At 48.1% G+C, this 16,554-nt stretch overlaps 1 protein-coding gene across 10 annotated transcripts in view; it reads left to right on the forward strand.

Annotated features, from left to right (window-relative positions):
* The window catches only part of EPB41L1 (erythrocyte membrane protein band 4.1 like 1), a 155,681-nt gene that overhangs the window by 6,708 nt on the left and 132,419 nt on the right, over nucleotides 1-16,554 (forward strand). For all 10 annotated transcript variants that reach the window (XM_019484647.2, XM_059733227.1, XM_059733226.1 and 7 more), the window contains exon 2: nucleotides 6,544-6,598. The gene's annotated coding sequence lies outside the window, so the exon portion shown is untranslated. The remainder of the gene's footprint in view (nucleotides 1-6,543; nucleotides 6,599-16,554) is intronic.

A 16,554-nucleotide genomic window follows, 5' to 3' on the forward strand; every position in this document is an offset into this window, starting at 1 on the left:
GTGTACTTTTAGTGAGCATCAGAAGAAAAATGCACAGGGTGGAGTCATCATTTCTTGCTGCACAAAGGGAATGCTGTGGGCTCCCCCCTTTCCTTTAGAATTTTGTACAGATAAGGAGCAATCAAACAGGATCTGAAGGTTTGTTAGGCATTTGCCACACGCTTGACCCCCTCCCCCTTCCCACCCCATTTTGCCATGTGTGTCTGTCGCTGCCATGGCACCTATCAGAGGATATTTTTAGATTTGATTCTTTTTTGCGCTCAGGGTCTGGAAGGGAAAGCGCTCCTTGATCTGGTGAACGAGCCATTTCATAAAGCGTTTCATTACAGGAAGAAAGGCCAGCAACCTGATTGTACATTTTTAATGACATTGCCCTTTGTAATTGCCTAATCTTGTTTGTTGCCGTTAGTGCCAGCCAAAAGCATTATTGGCTTAGACAGAGGCAGCCAGGTGTGCACCTGTCAGGGCTGCCATTGGTAGGGATGTATCTAAAGCAGAAATGATGGGGCAGTGGAGAGAAGCCAGGGCTGGGGAGGGGGAGGACAGGCTGTCTGTATTAGTCTTGCTTTTCTTTTACATATCGGAGAGGATTGTGGTGCCATTATCCAGATGGGTGCAAGCAGGAAAGGGCTAGAATACTGAAAGCCTCTTGCCGATTATTCTAATGATCTGGTTGGGGAAGCAGCACCCGAATGAACAATGGAAGCAATTAAATGTTCTAATTAGATGCACTATTGATCTGGCACTATTTCTGCTGGCAGAAGCTTCTGTTGATATTGGATAGCATGGCACATGATCAGCAGTTGGGTCTTTTAGTTTCCCAGCAGGTGGCACCCTGCCAGTGACTACGGGATGGGGACTGGAGGTCATGGAGTGGGAGGGTTGTACTTGCAGCATACTAGTATAAGTGGGTGCACAACTGGCAGTAAGGGGATGGAGTTAAGCAAGTTTTGGTCTGAATGTTGTGGCTGGGGAGATCCCAGATTGGAAGGTGCATTGGGCTGTGGCATCGCCTATTGTGGGAAGTTGGGAAGACTCATTTCTGGGCCTTTTAAAAAAGTAGACTGGACAGAGCAATTGTAAACATGCCGTAGGGCTCAGTCCTGCTCTGGCTGTCAGGTGCAAGTTTGTCTGGGAGAGAGAATCTTTTGCTTCTCTCCTATTTCCAGCTTATGTTGGGCCATTAGTCCCAAAGGATCAAAAAGCCCTTTCAGATACTTTGGCCCAAGTTCAACCCTGTTGTAACACATCTGGAGCTGGAGATAAATCTGGCAGTGTTTATAATGCATCTGTACAGGTAACCCCCACTTAATGCCATTTCACTTGGTGCTGTTTTGCTATAACGCTCATTTGAAATTGATACCTGATTTCACTTAGCGCTCAGTGAGTTTCCTTATAATGCTCACAGTTGCCATCTTGGGTCATTAAAAACAATTGACTTGGTGGTGGAGTGCAATGTTTTTCAGCAGGGTCGTGTAGCAGGAGTGGTGAGGAACAGTGTGTCCAGTTGAACCTGCTGGGAGAGTTTTAGTTTGGCAGCGTGTCACTGGTTGGGACTGTAGCTAACAACAGTACTCTGGTGGCAGCTGCCGCAGCCTCCTGAGAGCCCACGGGGAGGTCTGGACTGCAGTTCCACCTTTCATCTGGACGATGCTGTCTCTAGCAACAGCTCACCCAAGCACCTACTGGGTTACTGGCTCCCCACTGGCCTTGAGAGCTGCCTACTGGAGTGCCAGCACTGCCTGTGGCACCTTCCCTTGCTCTGGCGCTGTCCCATGTGAGCACAGACGGGGGCTGCTCCATCCCAGCATACCGGAGCTGACATGTCTGCAGCCTCAGTGGTGTGGCAGCAGTGCTGTGGACCTCTCTCGAGACATGGCTTGCGCTCAGGTGAGCTGGCCCCAGCATTGCCCTCCTGCCTAGCCTTGGCCCAGCCAATAAGCATCATCTCCTCTATGATGTGCTGGCTTTGCTCAGTCAGGAAGGGACTTTTTCTCAACCTCACTGGCTGCCTGCAGCAGGCTAGTTGTTTAGTAAGGTGCTGTGGCTGTATGTGAGTGCTGAGGTAAGTAGCCCTCTGCTGAGGGAAGTGCTCTATAGGCCCTTGTCTCCAGCTGAGGCCCCAGCATGGTGCAGAGAAAGAGCTGAATGGGAAGGAGGCTGCTGCTGCTAAGCCAGTCTCTCCAGCAACACTGCCTCTGCTTGCTAGCAGGGTCTTCCGGGAAGTTGCTCGGCAGCAGTGATAGCAGGCAGGGAGCCTGCAGGGGTTGGGTGGGGGGTCAGTCTTGCTCCCCAGATGGCTAAATTCCCAGGCCAGGTAATTCAATATGACTTTAATTGATACAGCGACTCCTTCCAGAGGATCCCAGAGTGCTTCCCCAACTCTTCGTGCACAGGGATTGCTGAAATGGAGCCAGCCCCAGCAGCACAGACAGGAAGGGAAAGCAATTTCTGTGTCTAATTGAAAGCATGGAGGAGCTTTGGTTGTAAGAATGGAGTTACCCACATTGCAACCTCGGCAGGGCTGTGAGCACCCTGTCTCACATGGGGAAACAAGCCATATGCCCTGCCTGGCATGCCTTAATGCAGGGGCAGGCAAAGTTCAGCCCGCCAGCTAGATTAGGCCTGAGGTGAACTCCATTTCCCAGCCACCCTTGCCTGCGTTGCTGCTGCTAGTTTCCATGGAGACTCCAGTGAGGGTGGTGCCAGGGCTAGGGTTTCCATGGAGACTAGCCCCAGCAGCGCTGGCAGGGCATGCAGCTGGGTGGGGAGCTGCTCTGGGCCTGGGATCTTGTGGCAGTGACAGCGTGGTCCAGAAAGGGGACAGAGCTTTGATCTGCTGCCTGCATACCCTAGGTAGTGGTGTGCAGGCAGCAGATCGTGGCTCTGCCCTGCCTTCAGATCATGCTCTCACCACTGCAAGATCCCAGCTCCAGCCCCTGAGCACTTACACGTGCCCTACCTGCACTGCTGGGCCCAGTCTCCATGGAAACCCTGGCCCTACGCTGTCATGGCGCCACTGCTGCTGCAGTCTCCATGGAAACTGACCTCAGCAATGCAGGCAGGGGCTGCTGGGAAATGGACTCTGGCCATTGGCCAGATCCGCCATTTTGCCCACCCTGCCTTAATGTGTGTGCAGTCCCAGAGAGTCAGTGCTGCCCTTAAACCTGGCCACATCCAAGCCGTTGTCTGCCCAGTGTGCGTCCCTGCTTGTGGTAGCTAAGTGCAGTGACGCCCTTTGTTTTGGGTCTGCTAAGTGAACAATCTCAGTGCCTTGGTGAGGCTGTTTTGGGAGGCTGCCTCCCATGCAGGAGGGCTCTGTTCCTTGAGGGCGAGGCTCTGTCCTGCTCCTTGAAGGATGAATGAAAAACCCCTCCGTGTGCTTTGCTTGTCCACTCGTGAGCCACTGATTTTGCAGCTTGTGAGTGCTAGTATCCTGTGTGCTTGTGTATTGTTATGTGCACAAGGGAGCAGAGCGAGGGAAGGCAGTGCGCTAAAACACGCTTGTTAGGCCAGCTTAGCTGCTGGCAGTTGAAGGCAGCAAAGAAAGTTGTCGCCTTAGGACTGGGCTCAGCATGTGCTCTGGTCCCTGGGGTTTGCAGGAGGGAATGAGCTGCTATGCTGGGGTGTTTTTGCTTGGAGGTGGAGGGAATACTCTAGCATGTTTGTCTTCCTCAGTCCAGGCACTTGTCCTGAGAGAGAGCAGAGCCATCTTTCTAGGCTGCATGGAGGGTTTCCAGAGGTTGAGTGGGCTGGTATGAGGAAGAGTGGGATCTGCAACTGCCAGCCTGGTACTGGAGTAGGGGAGCAGAGAGGTAGTGAAGCTCTTGTTGCATTCTGGCACAAGTGCTGCTAGGCCAGCCCACTTACTTGGTACCTCATTTATATCAGTGGATATCCTCTATGCGCAGCAGCAGAGAAGCAGTCAGGTTCTTTTTATTCAGAAACATCATAGTGAGGGGAGAGGGAGTGCCTGCTGGCCCAGGGGACTAGCACCTTGATCATTCCATGGGAGCCCTGAGTTCAAATTCTATGCAGATGCTAAGCAGAAATGAGCTGGAGCTCTTGGCCTGCTCTGTTAGACACGATCACAGCTGGCAGGTTGTGCTCACAGAGGCAGCTTGGCTTGCCTGCTGGATAAAGTCAATGTTGTTAGTCCCACAACTTTATTAGTAGTAACTTACAGATTATCATTGGCTATTACAAATCATTATTGGCACTTACAAAATGATAGGTGGGCTCAGAGGGAGTAACTGCATGGCAATCCTGGTGAGGTGTTACTCATAGTGAGCAAACAGTCTGGAATCATTCATGTGCTTGGGTTTCTGAAGGTATGTAGGTGCTGTGGTAGTGGGTGTCTGAATCTGTACCAGGCCTTTTTGGACATTTAACTCTCAAGTTGCAGCTGCATTGGTGATGCCTGTAATATAGGTAGGACTTAAGTACATTTAACACCTTGTTGCCCACCTGTGCTCTAGACTAGCACAACTAGATGGCACGGCAGTAATAACTCTCAAGCCTTGTCTACTTTGGCTACCCCTCAATCCCCAGACTTTAGATCCACAGTAATGCAGTTCCTCTGGGATCATGATGTCACTGGAGTTTCAACAGCAAAGAACTGAAGAAAGATGATAATCAAACCCCAGGTTTAGAGTTCTTGTTTGTGTTCCCTTCATGCTCAGAAGTTTCTGCAGTAAATTCTTATGGGGCTGATGCTTTCCCTGCTTTGTCCTTGCCTAAAGGTGAGTGGCTTTCTCTGAAATGTTGCATAAAAGTGGCTGAGATCTTTTACAGTTCCTTTTATTTCTAGAGCTCCTTGCATGCAAACCCCATGCTCTTTCCCAGTGTATGGAAGGAAACAGGCCCTACTTCGTGTGGGTTAGACAAACGGGACCTGCTGGTCTGCAGCCCTGCGACAGTAGGAGTACCTCAGCCCAGCTCTTTATTTGGCTTTGGTATTTGATTATGATGGTAATCTTGGCCTTCTGGCTGGGGGACTCATAACACATGCAAAGGACTGTGAAGATCTGGCACCATGAAGGTCACCTATGTTTGTGTTGCAGAAATGGTTGCACTCCATTTGCTGGTGGTGATGGCATGTAATTGTGATGTATGGATGAGAGAGTGGGGCTAATCCCCGTTACTCAGCATATAGTTTGTAGAGAGGAGGACAAGATCCAGGCCTTGCATAGCCTACTGGAATAGAAACATGCTCATAGCACAGCAGCCTAATTATTGCACATGGATGTTGGCATGTAGATGCTGTGGGACCCTGCAGTAACTGCACATCTTGTCACTGGGTTACTGCCTACTCGGCCTGTATTGCAATGGAAGAAAGACAGCATGTGGCGTTCTACTTTGCTGCTTCCTGAATAAGACCACTATTTTGGAACAAACTCTGCTCTCAGTTACTCTGCACCCTGACTGTTAAACTGTTTTAATTCTCACTTGGAATGTGGATGAATGGCTTTGTCAAATCAAGTTAAACACTGGAGCTAGGGAGGTTTAGATTCTTAAAGGGACCCCCATTTTTGCCTGCACTCTTGTTTATGGGCTCTGGGTGTGTCACTGGCACTTTGCATGGGCAGGTCATCCTACCTGATTTGCATCATCAGTTGTAAATGGACCAGCCCACAGATTTTGCCTGTGTGTATTTTGGAGGTCTGTCTGAAAATTAACTCTTGGGGTAAGATATTTTTCTGGGGCAGAATTGGGAGTTCTCCCTGCTGTTCTGTGGCCCTCTCAGGAGGAATCTGGTATTTTGCTTATTTTACTATACATGCAAAAACAACATGCGGAAGAAGTGCAATCAGTGAAATGGATGCAGCTCTTCCTCAGGTCTTGTAGGCTTTTCTTTCCTCCAGAAAATGGTAATTCTGTTTCAAGAGGTGACCCTGCATAAAATCAAATGTTGTATCTGCTAGTTCTTTGTCTTGGCGCATTTTATAACTAACCTGCTCAGTTTACAAGTAACAAGCCAACCCTACCGGATTCCTCCAAAATCTGAGAATCAAGCTCGGTTCATGCCTCATCACTTGAAACAAACATTCTGAAGACCAAATGTTGCCCTCAGTGATACCCGGACAACTCTATTGTCTTCAGCAGCATAGTACAGGTGAAGTTGCGGGGATTTAGACAATGGCGTGGCACAGATGGCCACGAAATTAGAACTTGGTTAACAGGTGACTGTGCAAGCCTCAAGGGTATCCATTTCACTCCCTCTGAGCTGTGTTGGTTCTGCAGGGCTGCTGGCTGTAAATACTTTTTATCATTCAGATTAGCAGATCTGGTTTACAATTTATGCAGAGCCTGCTGAATTAGAAGGTGCTGTTCTCTCCTAAGCCTGTTCCAGGGTAGGGTTGTGTGTCAGGTAATCTGTTATATACATTTTTAAGAGCAAATTCTTATGGAACTAAATACAATATTAGGAGTCTGGCCATCCTGGGATGAAATGAGTGATGCTTGCATACTGTCATGCCTTGTAGTTGTGATCATTTTGTGGGGGGAAGACATTGAAAAAGTCATTCAATCTTTCTCTTACAGGTTTTGAACAGTACCTGAACAGAAGTAAGAGTCAAGAACTGTCTTTGGAGACAGGGTGAGTCTCTCCTTTGAATTAGCAAGCTTTTATTTCTGGTTAGAAAGCAGAGTAATGTAGATGTTTGTGTTTTTGGACACAAGTGGTTTCTCTGAAGTATAAAGGGGCCTAATTTTGACTGGGACCTTTAGGTGCTACCAGATAGGGACTTTACCCCAGAAAGATCTGCTGGAAGGATTGGAAATGAAGAATGCTCCTATTAACATGCAGAACTACTCAGCTAGTGCTTGTGTTTTTATATGGTGGCTTTTATATTTATTTAGGCACTTGGAAAGTGGCTGAGTCAATGGAAAGACTTCCGACAACTGCCTGAACCTTTGCATGCTGATGAAGCTGTTCTTGAATCCACGCATTTAGAAACTGTCAGGAATTCACACAACTCGGTGCAAAACTTTGTATGAAGTGAAATTGGGGGAAAACCAAATATTTGCAAAAGAGCAAAAACACGGCCTTAAATTTTGTGAAATGAAGCCTGTTTTGACCTTCTAGCGCTTGGGATATGTGTTCCCTGATTTTAGAATTGAGTTATGCATGGTTGGTTTAGATTTCAGAGTGACTTAGAAAAACTGGAGAATTGGGCCAAAAGAAATCTCATGCAGTTCAACAAGGACAAGTGCAAAGTCCTGCACTTAGGGTGGAACAATCCTATGTACCAGAACAGGCTGGGGGCTGGCTGGCTGGGCAGCAGCTCTGCAGAAAAGGACCTGGGGGTTACAGTGGACAATAAGCTGAATATGAGCTAACAGTGTGCCATTGTTGTAAAGAAGGCAAACGGCAAATAGGGCTTCATCAGTAGGAGTGTTGCCAGCAGGTCGAGGGAAGTGGTTATTCCCCTCTATTCAGCACTGGTGAGACCACATCTGGAGTCCTGTGTTCAGTTTTGGGCCCCCCACTACAGAAAGGATATGGACAAATTGGAGAGAGTTCAGTGGAGGGCAACAAAAATGGTTTGGGGGCTGGGGAACATGACTTATGTGAAATGACTGAGGGAAATGGGTTTATTTAGTCTAGAGAAGAGAAGACTGAGAGAGGATTTCATAGCAGCCTTCAATTATCTGAAGCGGGGTTAGAAAGAAGAGTGAGCTAGACTGTTCTCAGTGGTGGCAGATGACAGAACAAGGAGCAATAGTCTCAAGTTGCAGCAAGGGAAGTTTAGGTTGGATATTAGGAAAAAAAACTTCTCACTAGGAGGGTAGTAAACACTGGAACAGGTTATCCAGAGAGGTTGTGGAATCTCCATGCTTGGAGGTTTTTTAAGACCTGGAAAGCCTTGGCTGGGATGTTTTATTTGGGACTAGTCCTGCTTTGAGCAGGGGGTTGGACTAGATGACCTCATGAGGTCGCTTCTGACCCCAATTTTCTATGATTCTGTGTTTTATTCCTCACTGGATTGGGAAAAGATATTAACCAGAAATCCTTTTTATTAAATCTGAGGGATGCCTAAGGTATTCAAGTGTCTGACTTCTCAGAGGTTTCTTTAGGTGGCTGGCAGTTGATGGGGTTTGTGTGTCGCTGTTGGATGGGTGAGCAGTTGTCTATTCTGTTTAAGTGCAATGAATCTGTTGCTCTGTGCGCACACACACTGATACAGCAAAGGGACTTGATGAGTATTTCTAGCAGCCACAATTTTTGTCAGCACCAAGCTGAGTGGAACTCTGCAGATGCTTTGCAGGATAGGATAAAGATTCAGAAGGATCCTGACAGCCTAGAAAAATGGTTCAAAATTAATTGAATGAAAATCAGCAAGGACAAATGCAAACACCTGCACTTAGGTTGGAACAATTGTATGCACAAACACATGGTGTGGAATTACTGGCTAGGCTGCAGTACTTCAGAAAAGGACTTTGGGGTTATAGTGGACTACAAGCTGAATATGAGTCCACAGCGTGTTGTTGCGGGTTTAAAAAAACAGAAAATCTAATATTAGGCTGGGTTACATTAATAGGAGTATTGCCTGCAAGTAAAGTGAAGTGATTCTTCCACTCTATTCACCACTTGTGAGCTCTCGCCTGTAGTAATGTGTCCAGTTTTGGATAAGAAGGACGTAGATGAACTAGGAAGAGTGTAGCAGAGAGCAGTAAAAATTATTAGAGGTCTGAGAAACATGATTTGCAAGGAGAGTTTAGAAGAACTAGGATTAGATAAAAAGGGCCAATGTGGTCCCCATTTTCAAGAAGGGGAGGAAGGAGGACCCAGGCAACTACAGGCCAGTCAGTCTCACCTCCATCCTTGGCAGTCTTTGAAAAAATTATCAAGGCTCACATTTGCGAGAGCCCGGCAGGAAAAATTATGCTGAGGGGAAACCAGCACAGGTTCATAGCAGGTAGATCATGCCTGACTAATCTAGTCTTTTTTTATGACCAGGGTACAAAACACCTGGACGCAGGAGCAGGGGTTGACGTCGTTTACTTAGACTTCAGGAAGGCCTTCGATATGGTATCCCAAACCATACTGGTGAACAAGTTAAGAGGCTGTGACTTGGATGACTACACATTCCGGTGGGTGGCAAATTGGCTAGAGGGTCGTACCCAGAGAGTCGTAGTGGATGGGTCAGTCTCGACCTGGAAGGGTGTGGGTAGTGGGGTCCCGCAGGGCTCGGTCCTTGGACCGATACTCTTCAATGTCTTCATCAGCAACTTGGACGAGGGAGTGAAGTGTAGTCTGTCCAAATTTGCGGATGACACAAAACTGTGGGGAGAAGTGGACACACTGGAGGGCAGGGAACAACTACAGGCAGACCTGGACAGGTTGGACATATGGGCGGAAAACAACAGAATGCAATTCAACAAGGAGAAATGCAAAGTGCTGCACCTAGGGAGGAAAAATGTCCAGCATACCTACTGCCTAGGAAATGACCTGCTTGGTGGCACAGAAGCAGAAAGGGACCTTGGAGTCCTAGTGGACTCCAAGATGAACATGAGTCATCAGTGTGACAAAGCCATCAGGAAAGCTAATGGCACTTTATCGTGTATCAGCAGATGCATGACGAACAGAACCAAGGAGGTGATACTTCCCCTCTATCGGGCGCTGGTCAGACCGCAGTTGGAATACTGCGTGCAATTCTGGGCACCGCACTTCAAGAGGGATGTGGATAACCTGGAGAGGGTCCAGAGAAGGGCCACTCGTATGGTTAAGGGCTTGCGGGCCAAGCCCTATGAGGAGAGACTAGAGCACCTGGACCTCTTCAGCCTCTGCAAGAGAAGGTTGAGAGGCGACCTTGTGGCTGCCTATAAGTTCATCACAGGGGCACAGAAGGGAATTGGTGAGGCTTTACTCACCAAGGTGCCCCTGGGGGTTACAAGAAATAATGGCCATAAGCTAGCAGAGAGCAGATTTAGACTGGACATTAGGAAGAACTTCTTCACAGTTCGAGTGGCCAAGGTCTGGAACGGGCTTCCAAGGGAGGTGGTGCTCTCCCCTACCCTGGGGGTCTTCAAGAGGAGGTTAGATAGGCATCTAGCTGGGGTCATCTAAACCCAGCACTCTTTCCTGCCATGCAGGGGGTTGGACTCGATGATCTATTGAGGTCCCTTCCGACCCTAACATCTATGAATCTAGACTGGAGAAGAGAAGACTGAGCGGGGATTTGATAAGTCTTGAAATAATTTAAGGGGGGCAGTATAGGTGATGTATAGACCATTCTTTGTGACTGCAGGGGACAGGACAAAGAGTAAGGGCCTTACATTGCAAGAAGGGAGATTTAGGCTGGATATTAGGAAGAAATTTTTACCTGTGAGAGTGGATAAGTCATGGAGCAGATTACTGTGAGCTGCTGTGGAATCTCTGTTTCTTGGAAGTTTTTAAGAGCAGGTTAGATCAAACTTGGATGAGATGGTTTAAACAGGAATGATCCTGCCTTGTGTGGGGAGCTGGACTAAATCTCCAGAAGTTCTGTTCTGCCCTTCTTTCCTATTATTCTATGACTGTGGCAGTATTACCTGTGAGGTACAGCCTTGACTAAGACTTGGAGATCTGAGTTATAGTCTCACCTATGCTTGCTGGGTAACCATGAGGCAGCCATTCATCTCACTGTGAAAATAGTACAAATTATGCTGACCTCCCTTTGTGAAGGCCATATGTAATCTGCTGATTGTTAATCTAGGGCTCACTGTACTTGTTACAATCCTAGCAAATGGCACTGTAATTTGGGCTGTGCAGGGAGATGAGCAGGAGAGGGCACGTACCACACCAGCTACCACTCCCAGCCTATGATGACTTTCTGCCCTATCCCCCAGAGAAGAAAGCTCTTCAGAATGCTTCTTGGTTCCAACTTGCTCTATAGCAGCATTTCTTAACCTGTGGGTCGCAACCCAAAAATGGGTTACAAGAATATACGAAAGGGTTGCAAACAAACTTTTAAAATGGATTCTCCTTTAAAGAAGAAAAACATGGGAAACCGTGGTTTTCCCTTGCAGGCTGGCAGAGTTCCTGCATGGGGCTGCTTGGGGGCCCCCCCTGCCCCGCACACTGGAGCCTGGGGTTGGGGGGCAGTGGGTTGGGAGTGAAGGGCACTGGGTCGGGACTGGCCTTCAGTGTTTACAAATGGGTCCCAATACATAAAAGGTTGAGAACCACTGCTTTATTGCACATGATGATGTTAGCTTTTTTTTCCCCACCATGCTGCTAGATCTCTTCATCCTATTCCTGCACCTCCCCTACCATGATAGTCCTGGGCCTATTGTATGTGGTCCATGTGCCACAATCTGGCTCTGCTGTTCCCCTGGCTTTTGAGTTTTCAGTCTGCCTTGAGCTGAGGTGGCATGATTCTGTGGCATGCAGAGCTGCTATGTACTAAGCGATGGTTTCCTAGCTCACCTTCCCTGGGGCCTCGAGGCAAAGTTTGAACTCTGCTCTCCTGAGAGAAAGAACCAGTTCCCTGCACGTGGGACCAATGATGCGGTGTTGTCATACTGGATGATTTCTGTAATGATGACAAAGACGGAAAATCTTTGTGTTTGAGGGGAGCTATAAAATGGGCCACTGTCATTGATTAAAAATAAAATGCATGCATGTGCCTCAGGGCTGTGGATTTTCTGTCTGTGACTGGGGCAGCTTGTAAATTTTTATGAGCAATTTCTGATGGATAATTCCAAGGGCCTGCCCTATTGGAGGGCTCTGGATAGGTCTCTCTTGTAAACCTCTATGGAAACAATGCTGTTTGTATGCAGACTGGCTGACTTAGGTGGTAGCAGTTTGCTTTGGGGGCCAACCAAAAGGCAGGAGGAAGGGTTGAATGGGAAATCAGAGGAAGTGCCACAATGAGTTTGCCTTCCAGTACACTAGGTGGGTAGCCTGGTTTGCTGGAGACCAGGCTAGGAGTCAGGGCCCAAGCTTCTGTTCCCAGTTTTCGTACTGACTCACCTTGTGCCCTTGAGTCCCTGCCCTGGGTGCTGTACTTAGCCTCTCTGTTAGTGTCTGTACACCTCTGGATGAAAAGGGTTATGCTGAAAGGCCCACTTTGAACTTGAACAGGTTATAGCTGACAGGGGATCAATGGAAGCTGTGTTTTTTACCCAGGAATAGGTGATGTGCCATGATCAAGGCTTTGTGCAAAGCTGTTGCCCCCCTCAGAGTGGGATCAGGCTTTTGCCAGCCTTTGAAAAGTCTCACCTGCTTTCTTTAATGAACATTTGAAATTCTCTTTTATGTTTCTTTCTCTTCTGTCCCCTCCATCCTTATTTAACCAAGGGGGACTCTTTGGAAAGGTACTTGTACTTTGCACTGGCAGAGGAAAGGAGGAACCCAGAAACATACAATGCAGAGAGAAAACAGACATTCGGGGATCAGAGCCCCTCTCCCTCTGGCTCAGCTCCACCAGTGTTTCCAAGATTGGGAAATATTTGCTGCCTGCTACCACCTTCATGGAAGTCGCACCTGCTCTGAGCAGGATTAGATCATGTGCAATTCCCAACCCCAAAGGCCTGTCGAGGCTGGAATCTCCATGCTACTTAATGTTGGTAGAATGAGCCACAGCTGAGACTAGTGGGCCATTCCCTCACACTGTAGGTGAGGCATGTGTGTCTCCTTACCTGGTCCTCTCCTCTTTCTGCCTTTTTTGGTTCCTATCTCTCCCCAGGATGAGCCAGAGGGGGTTTGTGGTGTCCTGTAGAGAGCACTGTCTTCCCTCAGCCCTCTCCTCAGGGTGAGTGCTTCTCTACCTCCCTGGTGTATGTGCCCCCCTCCTTCCTGCATGTCTCATACCTGTTCTGCACAGTGCATATTTACATATCTTCCTGACAAGTTCCAGTGTGCCCCACAGTCTCCTCTTCCCTGATTTTGTTGTATTTCTGAGCAGGACTGTGCTTTAGGAAGACTACAAGGGAAGCTACCCCGGGTAGAATAGTAAATATCAGCCAGAATGAGGAGAGACTTTGATCAGCTCTCGGGTGTCTGAGCAGAGCACTGAGACCTTCTGATCCTTAGCTCCTCTCTCAGCAGACTGAGGAAGCTATCAAGGGTGGAATACAGGCAGCTTAGTAGTGCCTCGTGTATGTGTGTGCACACCCACACGTGCACTCGGAGGATGTACTAGGAATGGAAGTGTATGTGTTGTTATGCATTGCAGGGGTCCAAATCCTGTACTCAGGATGACCCATCCTGAGCACACATGAATCCCATGTTTACGAATTCACGTGCAAACCATCGTGTGGACTAAGGAGATGATGGAGGGACAGGTGGCAGACAGCTCCCTCTTCCTGTGATGGGCAGAAACAGCTCCGAGAATTAGAATCTTGGTCACCCTATAGGAGGGTGTTGGAGTATGGAGAACAGCCCAATTTCAGAGTGGGTTGGGAGGAAGTCTGGGATGTAGAAAATGGCAGTGGCTTGTGGGTGTTTGGTTCTGTCTGTGCTGGCTTTGCCCCTAAATCTAAAACCATAATAGAGCACAAAGCAGGCCTGTGTAAAGTGTAGTTCCCCTTACCTAAAGTCTGACTTGTTCCAGCAGGCTGAAGCATGCAGTCTTTTCTCTTCCTGTCTCAGATTCCCCCCTTTGGAAGTTAGGTAAAGAGCATACTGCTCTATGGAAGGTGAAGCTATTCCCTGGGTAAATCTGGGCTCCTTGGATGAAAACCATGGTACGTATTTGTGATCCAAAGCTGGATTTGGCCTACTGGTGCCCCATGGGCAGCAGGGCACTTAAACTAAAGATACCCCTGGCCTAGTGTTTTCCTTTTTATGGAACAATAGTATTAAAATAATAATCGAGCAGTACTTTGTAGTTGTAGAGAGATTGAGCAGATACCTTTTCCTGATATGTAATGTTTCTTTGCTGCATGGTTTCAGCATGAAAGCTGGACGTTATTTATAGATGCAAGTAAATAAATGTTAAATCAACCAGGTCACATCTGTTCATCCCTTGTGTCCAGCCTTGGCTTCTGTCTGCTCAGCATCCGGTGCTAATGGGGAGTATTCTGAGGCCAAATTGCCTCTTCCCTCCCCTTGAGCAAGTGAATAAGAGCTAGAAGGGAGTGGAGCCATTGCACTGAGGGACATGTTGCAGAGGGAGCTGTACTGGAGGTACTCTCCGTTGTCTGGCTGAGAGATGCTTCTCCAAGGCACTCTGGTACCTGGTGTCCTTGCCTTCACAGTCTGCCAGTCTAAACCTTCCGTGTGGAGGGGAGAGATGCCAGGGAGGGTGAACTTGCTGTATTGGTGTGGCTGGACCAGAAGTTTGTGTTGTGATGTCAGGTTGGGGCAGGGAATCCCAGCCTGACTCCCCAACCTCCCTGTATCGCTGTCTGCATGCAGGATGTGACCCAGAGCTATCATTCTTCATTATCACATGCTTTAGCCTTCTGGGGCTTTGGCTGGAAATACATAAATGACAAACTTTTGCCTCATAGAGCATGTGCTTCAGGGGCCTGTTTCTACAAAGCCTTGAACAGCTTAGGGAGTCACCATGCCACATTTAGTAGGGCAACTTATATTATCGCAGTAGGGAGAAGTGCTGTTGGCAGGATCACGCCACAGCTTAGCAGTCACATATATAGTAAACCCAGTGCATTTTAACCCTGGGGTTATTTAAAGCCAGTTTTTCCATTGCTCAGCACCTGATGGCACCACAGTAGTTGCGGGGAGGTTTCTCATAGGATTCAGTGGCTCAGAATTAGCCCCTTACACCATGCTTCCCAGTTGATGAGGTTGGTGGCCCTTACAACTGGGGAAAACAGGATGTTCCCAAGTAGGGCATCCATTTTGTTTTCCACTCAATAAGCTGCTTTCTTATGGCCAGTTCCAAGTGTCAATGGGATGATGACTTAAACACAGGTATGTTAAAAGGAACTTGCTCATCATTGTGTCTGCTTGTGGCACAGAGCCCCAGGGGTCTGATTCAGGTCTGGGCAGGTTCAGGGCCTTTCTGTTTACCTGTTGTCAGGGTCCCTTACTGTGGGAAAGCATGTGTGTATATGTATGGTGAGGGGAGGGGGGGAAATGTGTGTGCGCACATGCATGCATGCACGTGCACCTGGGTGTTACTGATGGGGGCAGATGCAGATTTGTGTGTTTAGAAAGCACCTCTGTTTTTCTGTAAGGAGCAGAATGATGTTTCTGTCTTGGCATGTTTATCTTAGTGCGGACGAGCCTGTTATCACTTTCTGGGTTTGTTCTACAGCTCCTGCGCAGCTGATAGATTATCCTATCTCATGAATATTGTGTAGGGCATGCTGTTGCGTACCTATGTATCAAAAGGCAGAGAGATAAAGGGAAGGACTGAGTCTCCTTGGGAGAATCTCTCTAAGGAGATGGCTGTGCTCAGTTAGGATGCTGCCTTGGGGGTTACCCCAGACAGGATTTTAACCTTGGAAGACGGTGCTTATGCTTGTAGGCTGCCAGGTCTCTGAATGGGGTCATTGGCTGGCTGTGGTCTGTGGGATGTTTTGGTTCTGTCCGACATGGACTAGCTGTGACATGTGGCTGTCTTCAATGCAGAGCCAAATCCCTTTAAGACGTGCTCCCTGCTCCCCCTTCTTCCTCCCTGGAAGCAACTGGGCACCTCCCACACTTCCAAACTGGGTTCCTTTCCTGTGCTTTTCTTGCTACAGCACCCATTAGCCTTCCCTCCTGTATAACCTGCCTCGGCTTACATTCCCAAATTGCCTTGTCCTTAAAGGCGTAACATCTTTCACACTGGTGGTCTGTGGAGTGGTAAATGGTCACAGTGCTGACTTCCTTCTCTCCAGATGCTTCATTGCTTCATCCCATTGTAAGACAGCTAAACCCACATTACATATTTTCCTAATCTTAACTTTTTCCAGGCTAGCTGTTCTGTGGTTGCCACAGAGGCATCATCTGACTCCAGATGGGGGAGAGGAGTCGGCCTAGGCAGTTGCCAAGGGGGGGAGAGAACATTCTCCACCGATGCATGGCCCAGACCATAAAAGAGTTGCAGTTCTTTGTTCCCTGTTCTGACAAGCAGCCCTGACATCCTGCCTGTCACATGTTCTACAGTGAGCCTTGCTCCCAGCCAGCTGCCATATTCCCTGCCCCGAGGCTTTGTTTGCCACTATGAGACCTTGCTTCAAGCCTCCCAGAAGGCTCTCAGCAGAAAAAATAGCTAGCTGCGATAGAAGCAGAAGAATAAGGCTGGTCCAAGGGTGAGGACACTTGCCTGGGACTTGGGAGACATGGCTTCAATTTCCTGCTCCTTCTCAGACTAGGTTTGCCTTGGGTAAGTCCTATCCTTTCTGTGCCTCACTTTCCTCATCTGTAAAATGGGGGTAGAAGGGCTTCCTTACCTCAGAGTTGTGAGGTTAAGTACACTGAAGACTATGAGGCATTCAATCCTGTGGTACTGGAGGCCAAATCAGTAACTAGTAAATGCTCATGTTTCTTGTTAGGCTTTAGTTACTCTCAAGAAAGGTCTCTCTGTTGAAGTTTGGCTTTTTGTGGTCTTTGGATACAATGGGAGGAGGGTGCTACTCCAGTGTCATGGCCCAATTTCAGGTCATGTGATT

This window comes from Alligator mississippiensis, chromosome 9 (genome assembly GCF_030867095.1).
Source record: "Alligator mississippiensis isolate rAllMis1 chromosome 9, rAllMis1, whole genome shotgun sequence".
In the NCBI taxonomy this organism is placed as follows: Eukaryota; Metazoa; Chordata; order Crocodylia; family Alligatoridae; genus Alligator; species Alligator mississippiensis.